Consider the following 12,653-nt stretch of genomic DNA (forward strand, 5'->3'; position numbering starts at 1 on the left):
CTACATGTCCCACCTGTATCATTCACAACCCCATCCCCACATTACCCAAACCAAAATCCGCCTTCTATCCTAGAGGATCACACCTTGAAACCTTTTATAAACTAGTTCTTGATAACCTCAAAACCACCTTCCTACTTACCCACAATGAATTGCCTCCTACCAACCCCCACAAACTCTCTAATAACCAACAAAAAGCCATCATTGGACTAGCCAAAAACAAAAAAAATCATCATAAAAAATGCAGATAAGGGAGGGGGAGTAATAACCGGGATTTTGTGTATAGAGCTGAGGACATGGGTTGCTAGATGGCCGCTAGCACATCCGTAATAGCCAGTCCCCATAGCTCTGTGTGCTTTTATGGTGTAAAAAAACCCGATTTGATAGATATGTAAATTAACCTGAGATGAGTCCTGTCCCTGAGATGAGTCACGTACAGGACTCATCTCAGGTTAATTTGCATATGTATCAAATCGTTTTTTTACACACAAAAACCACACAGAGCTATGGGGACTGGGTATTGCGGATGTCCTAGTGGCCATCTAGCAACCCATGTCCTCAGCTCTATACCCAAAATCCGGTGACAGGTTCCCTTTAAACATTCTTTCAGATACTGAATACTACCAAAAACTACCAGCAAACCCAACAGATATGTTCAAAAAGAAACTATATGATCTGATACAAACAGGTTTCACCCAAAAAATACTGAGTAAACCGGAAATTTTTATTTTTACTACAACACCCAACCACACCATACTTTTATTTTCTCCCAAAAATCCATAAAAGACTCCATAACCCACCAGGACAACCAATCATATCAGGCCTTGACTCCATAACCTCAAACTTATCAGCTTACGTCAACAATCTACTACAAAAATATGTTGTGCTGCTACCTGCTTATCTCAGAGACTCTAGCCACCTAATCACACAAATTGAAGGCCTCCAATGGTCCAGTGACATGTTTTGGGTTACCCTCGATGTATCAGCCTTATATAGTAATATCATCCAAGAGTTGGGTGTGAATGCCGACAAATTCTTCTCTGCAGACCCCTTCATGCCCTCCACAAAGAAGAATTTCATTTTAACCTCTATAACTTTTATCCTTACTCACAACTATTTTAAATATGATAATGATTTTTATATTCAACAAAGGGGGACAGCAATGGGGACAAAGTTTGCCCAATCTTATGCCAACCTCTTTATGGGGGCCTTTGAAGAAAAAATAGGCCTTTTACACCATCCAAATATCTTGTTTTATAAACGGTTCATTGATGACATAATTTTTATTGGGAAAGGGGAACGCCATATCCTAGATCAATATGTATCGGACCTCAACTCCAATGATTGGAACGGTCATTTACTGCCCACATAGACCCCCTCCATACTACTTTTTTAGACTTGGAACTAAACATACGGGAAAATAGGACCGAAACCAGTACACATTTCAAAACAGTAGATGCCAACAGCTATCTCGACTAAAAAAGTGGCTACTACCATAAATGGAAGAGAAATATCCCTTACAGCCAAATGAGGAGAATAAGAAGAAATTGTTCAAATGATCAGGTATGAAATGATTCAACTAGAAATCCTAGAAACAAGATTCCTAGAAAAGGGTTATCCTAAAGGATTAATTGAAGACTCCCTCAAAAAGATAAAAGGCGAAAACCAAATCAGCCTAAAAAAAAACGGACGAAAACCAAAAATAAAAAAAGACGAATCTGCCATACCACCAACAATAGACACCACTAAACATAAATACAATTTCATAACCAGTTACAATTCCTCTCATCAGAAAATTAAAGAAATACTTTATTGGTCCATCCTACGGAAGGACCCCATCCTGGGCCAACCACATCTCACCTTCCAGAGGGCAAGAACTCTAAAAGAGATGCTTGCACCCTCCTGCCCTAAAATACATATACATACAGACATTAGTACGGATACCACCCAGAAACCACACGGCTCCTTCAAATGCAAGCGTAGCCGCTGCAAGTGCTGCTCCATAATTAGTGACAATTTGAAAGAAGTAGAAATTACAACCTCTAAAGAAAAAATTCAACTACACAATTATATGGATTGCAGCACCTCTTACGTAATATACATGCTACAGTGCCCATGTGGGCTCCAATATATCGGCCGCACAACTCAAAATCTGAGAGACTGTATGAACTTGCACCGTTCTAACATTACAAAAGAATATATGAAACATAGTATCTCTAGACATTTTTCACAAATACATTCAGGTGATGCTTCCCTTTTGAAACTAACCCCATCGAATGGGCACCAAAATCCTTCCAGCACCTCTGTCGTAAAGAGATGTACTGGATATTTTGCTTCAACTCCCTTCACCCGTTTGGTTTAAATGAAACCCTGGAACACAGCAATTACTAATGAACAACTCCCCAAGATTTCATGTTTCTGGCCCCTATATATGCGTATGTGTGTATCCATGTGCGGCTATATGTCAGTCAGTGTGTATACATATATATAACAGAAATATACATGTATTAAAACTAAAAACACCCTTTTTTCCCCCATTATATATATATATATATATATATATATATATATATATATATATACACACACATATGTATATGCATTTATATGCTTGTGTATCCTTGTGTCCTATATATATATGGCTATATTCACTTTTCGTACTGAAACCCATATACTAACAAAACCACCCCATATAATATACATCTACATATGTCCATGTAAATCTACATATGTTGATATGCCTTTATACCCTATATTTATTTATTATGTTATTTATTACTTATCATTCATTTTATACTTTATTTTCATGTTTTATCAATTTTATGCCCTGATGAGTGTTAGATATATCTAGAGAGGTATATCAATGTATGGATTCATAACAATACCACCCCATATAATCCGCATCTACATATGTCCATGTAATTCTACATATGTTCATATGCCTTTATATCCTATATTTATTTATTTATTTATTTATTTATTACTTATCATTCATTTTATACCTTGTTTTATCATTTTTTTTGCCCTGAGGTGTGTTTGATATACCTCTCTAGATATATCTATGTATGGATTCATTCATTTATTCACGTCATTTGTAATTGATGATACTTTTCGTCCATAGCATTTAGTCTGATAATCCATCACTCCTGGTATAGATTAATAACACTGCCCCCTAAGTTCGTTTAATTAGCTTTGAATCCATATCCCCCCCCCCCCTTTAGAGTACTTTAGCATTCTTTCCATGAACCAACCGAGGGGTGGACCTCCTGCTCTCTCTGCGCCCCACCTTGGAACGCAGAACAACCGAACTGAACTTGCGCTCCACCCTGGAATGCATCCAGGAAGCGCACATTAAGGCCCGAACTATAAGCATGTGCTCCACTGTGGAACGCATCGCTAAGAACAGGGGCGTAACTAGAAGTGACTGGGCCCCACAGCAAATATTTGTAAGGGCCCCCCTCAGCGCGCTTTGCACCTCCCTCCTCCTGTGTAAACCCCACTCCTTTGGCACAGTGTAGCGGTATACTGTATATTGTGAGGCACAGTGTAGCAGTATACTGTATATTGTGTGGCACAGTGTAGAGGTATACTGTATATTGTGTGGCACAGTGTTGAGGTATATTGTGAGGCACAGTGTAGCGGTATACTGTATATTGTGTGGCACAGTGTAGCGGTATATTGTGAGGCACAGTGTAGAGGTATACTGTATATTGTGTGGCACAGTGTAGCGGTATACTGTATATTGTGGGGCACAGTGTAGAGGTATACTGTATATTGTGGGGCACAGTGTAGCGGTATACTGTATATTGTGTGGCACAGTAGCAGTATACTGTACATTGTGAGGCACAGTATAGAGGTATACTGTATATTGTGTGGCACAGTGTAGCGGTATACTGTATATTGTGGGGCACAGTGTAGGCTATATGTGCATAACATAAACATACTCCACATGAACACTTAGGGCCGCTTCACACGAGCGGATGCCTTGCGTGGCATCCGCTCCGTGACAGAGTGCCAAGACCCGCTGCAGACTGCAGAGGCACGGGGCAGTAACATGACTGTTAATGCTCCGTGCCTCTCTGTGATCTCTTTACTACGAAATCACAGTTGTCACTGTGATTTCGTAGTAAAGAGATCACAGAGAGGCACGGAGCATTAACAGTCATGTTACTGCCCCGTGCCTCTGCAGTCTGCAGCGGGTCTTGGCACTCTGTCACGGAGCGGATGCCACGCAAGGCATCCGCTCGTGTGAAGCGGCCCTTACAGTTACATGGCTTGGCCCTTGGGGATCTCGGACGCCACTTCCACACTTTGGCCGGGGGCTCGGCGGAGCTGATGTTGTGTTTTATCCTAATGAGAAAGATTTTATAATAAGGATTTGGAGAAGGGGCAGAGGGATAGCAGAGCAGGGAGAGGCTGGTGCTGCTACTAGGGGGTCATACCATGGGGCAGTAATAAAACCCACCATAATGCCCCCCCCCAGTAGTAATAATTCTCCTTATAATGTGACAGTGCAAAAAATACCCCCTTGTAATGCCCCCAGTTGAGCTAATGTCCCCATAGTGCCCCCATAATGTGCCAGTATAAAATACCCCTATATAGTGCCCCCAGTAAATTCCCCCATAGTGCTCCTCTCCCCCCTTCCTGCTAGTGCCCCCCAAAATGTACCAGTATAAAATGCCCCATATATAGTGCCCCAGTAGATGCCGCTCAGTGTCCAGCTTCTGATAGGCTGCCGGCCTAGTGTCCCCCATAATGCCCCCCAATAATGTGCCAGTAAGTGCCCCCCATCATGTGCCAGTATCAAGTGCCTCTCCCCCCCCCCCACATGTCCCAGTATCATAGTGCCATCTCCCCCCATGTGCCAGTATCAAGTGCCTCTCTCCTTCCCACCCCCCATGTGCCAGTATCAAGTGCCTCTCTCTTCCCCCCATGTGCCAGTATCATAGTGCCATCTCCCCCGCAAAAAAGTGCCAGTATTAAGTGCCTCTCCCCCATGTGCCAGTATCATAGTGCCAACCCCCCCCCCCCGCCCACATGCCAGTATCAAGTGCCTCTCTCCTCCCCATGTCCCAGTATCATAGTGCCATCTCCCCCCCCCCACTAAAAAGTGCCAATATCAAGTGCCTCTCTCCCTCCCCCCTCCCCATGTGCCAGTATCAGGTGCCTCCCCCCCCCCCCATGTGCCAGTATCAAGTGCCAACCCCCCTCTCCCCTCCAGGTGCCAGTATCAGGTGCCTCCCCCCCCCCTATGTCCCAGTATCATAGTGCCATCTCCCCCCCCCCCACCACCACAAAAAAAGTGCCAGTATCAAGTGCCTCTCTCCCTCCCCCCCCCCCCAATGCCAGTATCAGGTGCCTCTCTCCCTCCCCCCCCCATGCCAGTATCAGGTGCCAACCCCACTCCCCCCCATGTGCCAGTATCAGGTGCCTCTTCCCCCCCCCCATGTGCCAGTATCAGGTGCCAACCCCCCTCCCCCCCCCAGGTGCCAGTATCAGGTGCCAACCCCCCTCCCCCATGTGCCAGTATCAGGTGCCTTCCGCTCCCCCATGGCAGTAACAGTCGGGTATTAAAAAAATAATAATAAACACTTCAACTTACCTCCATGTCAGCGATGCGATGCAGCCTCTTCCTGTGTCCCGCCTTGTATTCTGTCCCGCCCTGTATGTCCTTATATGGACTCAGTGCTTGTATTTCAGAAAAGAGTCTGCTGGGATTCGAACCCACGACCTTCTGCTTCAGAGGCAGAGCAGCTAACCACTAGACCATACGAGCTGCCTTGAGGCTGGCTGAAAAAAATATGAGACTTCTACTGTTATAGCTGGCTAAGTGTACATCTATACACATGGCAGCTGTTCATATATAGAGATGTAGCAGAGCTGAATGTGCTGAGACAGCTGTCATATACAGATATAGCAGTATCTCAGATATATCTCTATATGACAGCTGTTCCAGCTCAGCCCTGCTATATCTCTATATATGAAAGCTGCCCCAGCAAACCCAGCTCTGCTACATCTATGCATATGACAGCTGCCCAAACACACCCAGCACTGCTATATCTCTATATGACAGCTGTCCCAGCACACTCAGCTCTGCTATATCTCTATATATCTATCTACTGTATAGCAATACTTAGAGATATATAGATGTAGCAGGGCTGGTTGTGCTGGAGCAGCTATCATATATAGAGATATAGCAGGGCTGAGTGTGCTGGGACAGCTGTCATATAGAGATATAGCAGTGCTGGGTGTGTTTGGGCAGCTGTCATATGCATAGATGTAGCAGAGCTGGGTTTGCTGGGGCAGCTGACAGCTGCCCAAACACACCCAGCACTGCTATATCTCTATATGACAGCTGTCCCAGCACACTCAGCCCTGCTATATCTCTATATATGATAGCTGCTCCAGCACAACCAGCCCTGCTACATCTATATATCTCTAAGTATTGCTATACAGTAGATAGATATATAGAGATATAGCAGAGCTGAGTGTGCTGGGGCAGCTGTCATGTGTATAGATGTAGCAGTGCTGGCTGGGTTTCGGCAGCTGTCATGTGTATAGATGTAGTAGAGCTGGGTTTGCTGGGGCAGTTGTCATATATAGAGATATAGTAGAGCTGAGTGTGCTGGTGCAGCTGTCATGTGTATAGATGTAGCAGAGCTGGGTGTGTTTGGGCATCTGTCATGTATAGATGTAGTAGAGCTGGGTTTGCTGGGGCAGCTGTCATATATAGAGATATAGCAGAGCTGAGTGTGCTGGTGCAGCTGTCATGTGTATAGATGTAGCAGAGCTGGGTGTGTTTAGGCATCTGTCATGTGTATAGATGTAGTAGAGCTGGGTTTGCTGGGGCAGCTGTCATATATAGAGATATAGCAGAGCTGAGTGTGCTGGGACAGCTGTCATATAGATATATAGCAGTGCTGGTGTGTTGGGGGCAGCTGTCATGTGTAATGATGTAGCAGAGCTGGCTGTGTTTCGGCAGCTGTCATGTGTATAGATGTAGTAGAGCTGGGTTTGCTGGGGCAGCTGTCATATATAGAGATATAGCAGAGCTGAGTGTGCTGGGACAGCTGTCATATAGAGATATAGCAGTGCCTGGTGTGTTGGGGCAGCTGTCATGTGTATAGATGTAGCAGAGCTGGCTGTGTTTTGGCAGCTGTCATGTGTATAGATGTAGCAGAGCTGGCTGTGTTTTGGCAGCTGTCATGTGTATAGATGTAGCAGAGCTGGCTGTGTTTTGGCAGCTGTCATGTGTATAGATGAAGTAGAGCTGGGTTTGCTGGGGCAGCTGTCATATATAGAGATATAGCAGAGCTGAGTGTGCAGGGACAGCTGTCATATACAGATATAGCAGTGCTAAGTGTGTTTGGGCAGCTGTCATGTGTATAGATGTATTTTTTTTTTTTTTTTTTTTTTTTTTTTTTTACAGTCAGTTGTAATGCAGCCTTTATGGCTGTGAGGGTAAATGCTTTGCCACTGATTCACTTATAGATTGGAGGTTGTGGGTTCGAATCCCAGACCAGGAGACTTTAGCAGACAGTAAAATTAGATCACACTAGCGGCTGTGAATTGGCCCTGAACACGGGCCCCCTTGGCAGCCCGGGCCCCGAAGCAGCTGCTTCCCCGGTAGTTACGCCACTGGCTAAGAACTAAGGACACCAGCACTCGCCCCCCACCATAATGTACCCTAGGCTCTACCCACCCATCACCCTAATGGCCAAATCATGATTAGGGATAAATCCATCCATATTTGCTAGATATCTAAGACACATGGTCGGATGCGTGGCCCCGCCCACTTCCGGTCCCTGCCAAAACCAAATCAAATGAGACCACACTAAGGGGTATATGGGTATATATATATATATATATATATATATATATATATATATATGTGTATTCTCTGTATGTAACTATACTCTACTTTGCTCTTGATAAAGGGGACTCTACCCCGAAAGGCGTTGAGCTTTATAGATTAAATAAAGAAAGGACTATTCCTCCTTTGAAACCCTGGCTACTATTCTTTTTGGGGGACGTGGAAACACAGTCTGACCACCTGACAAGTGACCTCGGCGGGGGAGGAGAAGGTATAGGTTTTATGTGCTTATCCTATACCTCCCTCCCTAGTGAAGCAAGTTTCTAATTGAGACTCTGTCTCCAATTTTAAATTGGATTTTAAATTTGTCACTATTATATTCTGTCTCCTGCATTTAACCTTACTTCGATACTATATGACAGCCAGAGGCGTATCTATCACGAGGCAAACAAGGCATTTGCCTAGGGCGGCACTTGCCAATGGGGCGGCAAAATGCCTTGTTTGCCTAGCGATAGTAAAATGTTCCAAACTTTTTTTCCCCTTTGTCCGCTGCTTGCCGATCATTCACTATGTGAGCGGCATCGCCGGCGCCGCATAGTGAAGCAGGGACCCTCCTCCCGAGTCCTCCTGACTTCCTCCCGTCCGTGTTCTGGAATTTTCAACTACTGCGCCGAGCCTTCTTTTTCGCACATGCGCAGTGGGCCGGAATACTTACAACACAAGCGGCAGCCACAGGAAAAGTCTACATACCTCCCTCCTCACACAGACAGTCAAAGAACAGAGTTGGCCACTTCGCCTGACTCCTGCCCTGCCCTGCGAGGAATGTCCAGGTCCACTCCAGGCAGAGGAACAGGAGTGAGTAAGACGAGAGTTAAAAAGCAAATAGTGCACTGCGAGAGTGAGACTCATAAATAAAGGTGGTATGTCAGACTGTCTATGGTGCCCCTGGCCTCTCCTTGAGGCTGCCCCATACTTATGGGGCAGCCTCAAGGAGAGGCCAGGGCCACCATAGACAGTCTGACATACCACCTTTATTTATGGGGGCAGTCACAAGGAGACACTAAACTGTATGGGGGCTGCCACAAGAAAATAGTGCACTCTGCACTGTGTCATAAATAAAGGTGGTATGTCAGACTGTCTATGGTGGCCCTGGCCTCTCCTGGAGGCTGACCCATACAGACTGTATGGGGCAGCCTCAAGGAGAGGCCAGGGCTACCATAGACAGTCTGACACACATACCACCTTTATTTATGACTCAGTGCAGAGTGCACTATTTGCATGTGGCAGCCCCCATACAGTTTAGTGTCTCCTTGAGGCTGGCCTGGCCCCCTCCCCCCATACAGTATAACGTCTCCTTATGTCTGCCCCCATACAGTATGTATAATGTCTCCTTGTGGCTGCCCCGCCCACCATACAGTATATCGTCTTCTTGAGGCTGCCCCCATACAGTATACCGTCTCGTTGAGGCTGCCCCATACAGTATACTGTCTAGTTGAGGCTGCCCCATACAGTATAACGTCTTCTTGAGGCTGCCCTCATACAGTATAACGTCTCCTTGAGGCTGCCCATACAGTATAACGTCTCCTTGTGGCTCTTCCTATACAGTATAACGTCTCCTTGTGGCTGCCCCCATACAGTATAACGTCTCCTTGTGGCTGCCCCCATACCGTATAACGTCTCCTTGTGGCTCTTCCTATACAGTATAACGTCTCCTTGTGGCTGCCCCCATACAGTATAACGTCTCCTTGTGGCTGCCCCCATACAGTATAACGTCTCCTTGAGGCTGCCCCCATACAGTATAACGTCTCCTTGAGGCTGTCCCATACAGTATAACGCCTCCTTGTGGGTTTTTTTTCTTTTAAACGGGTATTTATCGCGATATATATCGTTATCACGATAAATTTCTTAAGATTGTTATGCAAAACAGGAAAGGGTGGAGCCTAAAGAGGAAGGGGTGGGGTTTACAGAGGAAGGGGTTTGGCCGTGACAGGAAGGGGTGGTTCAAATTTATATTAGGGGGGTGCCCGAGTTTAGTCTCGCCTAGGGCAGCACAAAACCAAGATACACCACTGATGACAGCAATGACAATCAGCCCTACCAATTAATACGGGTTCCACAATCCCATTGACTAAGCTTGATCGTGTCTTGGCGCCCCTCCGTTGTCACCCTTGCTTTCAACAAGCCTTTTGGGGTCACTAGCTATTCTGTTTTCTACACACCTGCCACCTGTATAATGACACTGCTAATACACACAGGATCTTCCACCTACCTTCTTGTGTAATGCTCTCTCTAGTATGTCAGCTCCAGTGCCCAGCATTGTCTCCTCACTGCCTGCAGAGCTGTGCAGCTGAAGGGGTTAAGAATCCTAGCAGAGAGTAGACGGCAGTGAAGGGAGGAGTGGCCAGCACAGTGACGTCTCGTTTACAGGTTTGTAAACGACCTTTATAAGAGCAGGGAGAGAAGCTGACATCACAGGTCATGTGACCTTCAGTGAAATCTGAGAAACCAGCCACTGGAGATAAAGTGAGTGAATTGGAAAGCTGTTACATTTGCTTAGTTAGGAACATAGAAAGAACAAAAAAAATAACTCTGACAACCCCTTTAATGTCACCCGAAAATTTAAAAGAAAAATTAGTAAAATGAAGCTGTCAACTAGGTAGATCAGGGGATTATGACAGCCAAAAATTGGTGAATTTCACCTGAAAATGTAATAAATTAGTGATTTTTTTTATTTTTATTTTTACCTGTCTACTAGGTATAGCAGTGGCATATCACACCCAAAAACTGTTGAATTTCATCCAAAAATGGACAGACAAATGTGTGCATTTTTCTAACCTGTCTACTAGGTAGAGCAGTGGCATATCACACCCGAAAATGTAACAAACAAACTAGTGAAATAAAAAAAAATACGTACAAATAAAAAAAAAAAAACAACTTCTTGATTTATGAAGTGGAGGTCCATATGGAGTAGGAGTTTGAGGCAGCGGTGGACGAAGCGGTGTAGGTGGAAGCAGAGGTGGAGGAGGATGAGGTAGCCAACACTGGTTTTTGGTTTACATTTTTTTATTTTTTATTAGGGTACACTCCAAAAGAGTGTGAAATATCCAAAATACAAGAATTAGCAATTGCATTGTAGTAAAACAATGGCTGGGTAAGGCCGGTATACATGTCTATTCTGCACAAGGTACGGACAAGTCCTGAGGGATCCATGCCTGGTTCATTTTCATCAACGTGAGCTTGTCCACATTGGCTGTGGACAGGCGGCTGCGCTTGTCTGTGATAACGCCCCCTGCCGTGCTAAACACACATTCAGACAATACACTGGCTGCAGGACAGGCCAGCACCTCCAAGGCGTAAAGGGCAAGCTCAGGCCATGTGCCCAATTTGGAGACCAAGAAGTTGAAGGGGGCAGACCAGTCATTCAGTACGTGTAGGCGTGTGCACACATACTGCTCCACCATGTTGGTGAAATGCTGCCTCCTGCTTAGACGTTCCATATCAGCTGGTGGTGCCGTTTGTTGTGGCGTGCTGACAAAGCTTTTCCACATTTCGGCCATGCTAACCCTGCCTTCTGAGGTGCTGGCGGTGCCCCAGCTGTGTTGGCGACCTCTTCCTCCTCCTCTGCCTTCGCCTTGTGCTTCCACTGTGCCAATTCTGATCTTTCAGCAGGAGTCTGGGTGGGAGACAATGTGAAGGAACTGGAGTCACTGTCAGCAACCCAATCTACAATCGCCTGTACTTGTTCTGGCCTCACCATTCGTAGAGCCGCATTAGGCTTGACCAAATACCGCTGCAGGTTCTGTTGCCTACTCGCACCTGAGAAGGGGTTTCACTTGTGCGTGTAGCTTGCACAGATCGACCGCGTCCTCTCCCTGCAACAGGAGCTCCACCAGCAGCACCACGACCGGGGCCACGTCCCTTATTTGACGCTCTCATATTTCTCAAATTTAGGATTTTGCCCAAAATGGGTGTTTTATTAATAGCAGAATAGAACCACAGTATCTAAAGGGTGTATCTCACAATGACATATGCAGCAAAGGCTGCAAAATTAAGTTTTTTGCACAAAATGTGTTTTTTTAACAACAGAATATGACAGCAGTATATAACGCTTGAATTTCACACGTGCAGATGTAGCAAGGGCTGTAAAATTGTGTATTTTGCCCAAAAAGGTTGTTTTTTTAAACCCAGAAAATGATAGCTGTATTTCTAGCTTAAATTGCACACTGACTAATGCGGCAGAGGCCCAAAATGAAGGTTATTGCCAAAAATTGGTGGGTTTTTTTCAAAGCCACAAAATGATTGAAGTATTTCAAACTTGTTTTTAACAATCACAGATGCAGCAACGGCTGCAAAATTTAGTTTTTTGCCCAAAATGGGTGTTTTTTTAATAACCAAATACGACAGCTGTATATAACGCTTGGATTTAACATGTGCAGATGCAGCAAGAGATTTTGCCCAAAAAGGGTGTTTTTGAAAACCCAGAAAATATTTTCTAGCTCAAATTGCACACTGACTAATGCGGCAGAGGCCCAAGATGAAGGTTATTGCCAAAAATGGGTGTTTTTTCAAAGCCAGAAAATTATTGAAGTATTTCAAACTTGTTTTTAACAATAACAGATGCAGCAAGGGCTGCAATATTAAGTATTATGCACAAAAAGGGTGTTTTTTTTACTAACAGAATATGACGGCTGTGTATAATTTCACACGTGCAGATGCAGCAAGGGCTGTAAAATTGTGTATTTTGCCTAAAAAAGGGTATTTTTTTTAAAACCCAGAAAATTATAGCTGTATTTCTAGCTTAAATTGCACACTGACTAATGCTGCAAAGGCACCAGATGTAGGA

Source organism: Bufo gargarizans, chromosome 5 (assembly GCF_014858855.1).
Source record: "Bufo gargarizans isolate SCDJY-AF-19 chromosome 5, ASM1485885v1, whole genome shotgun sequence".
Classification (NCBI taxonomy): domain Eukaryota; kingdom Metazoa; phylum Chordata; class Amphibia; order Anura; family Bufonidae; genus Bufo; species Bufo gargarizans.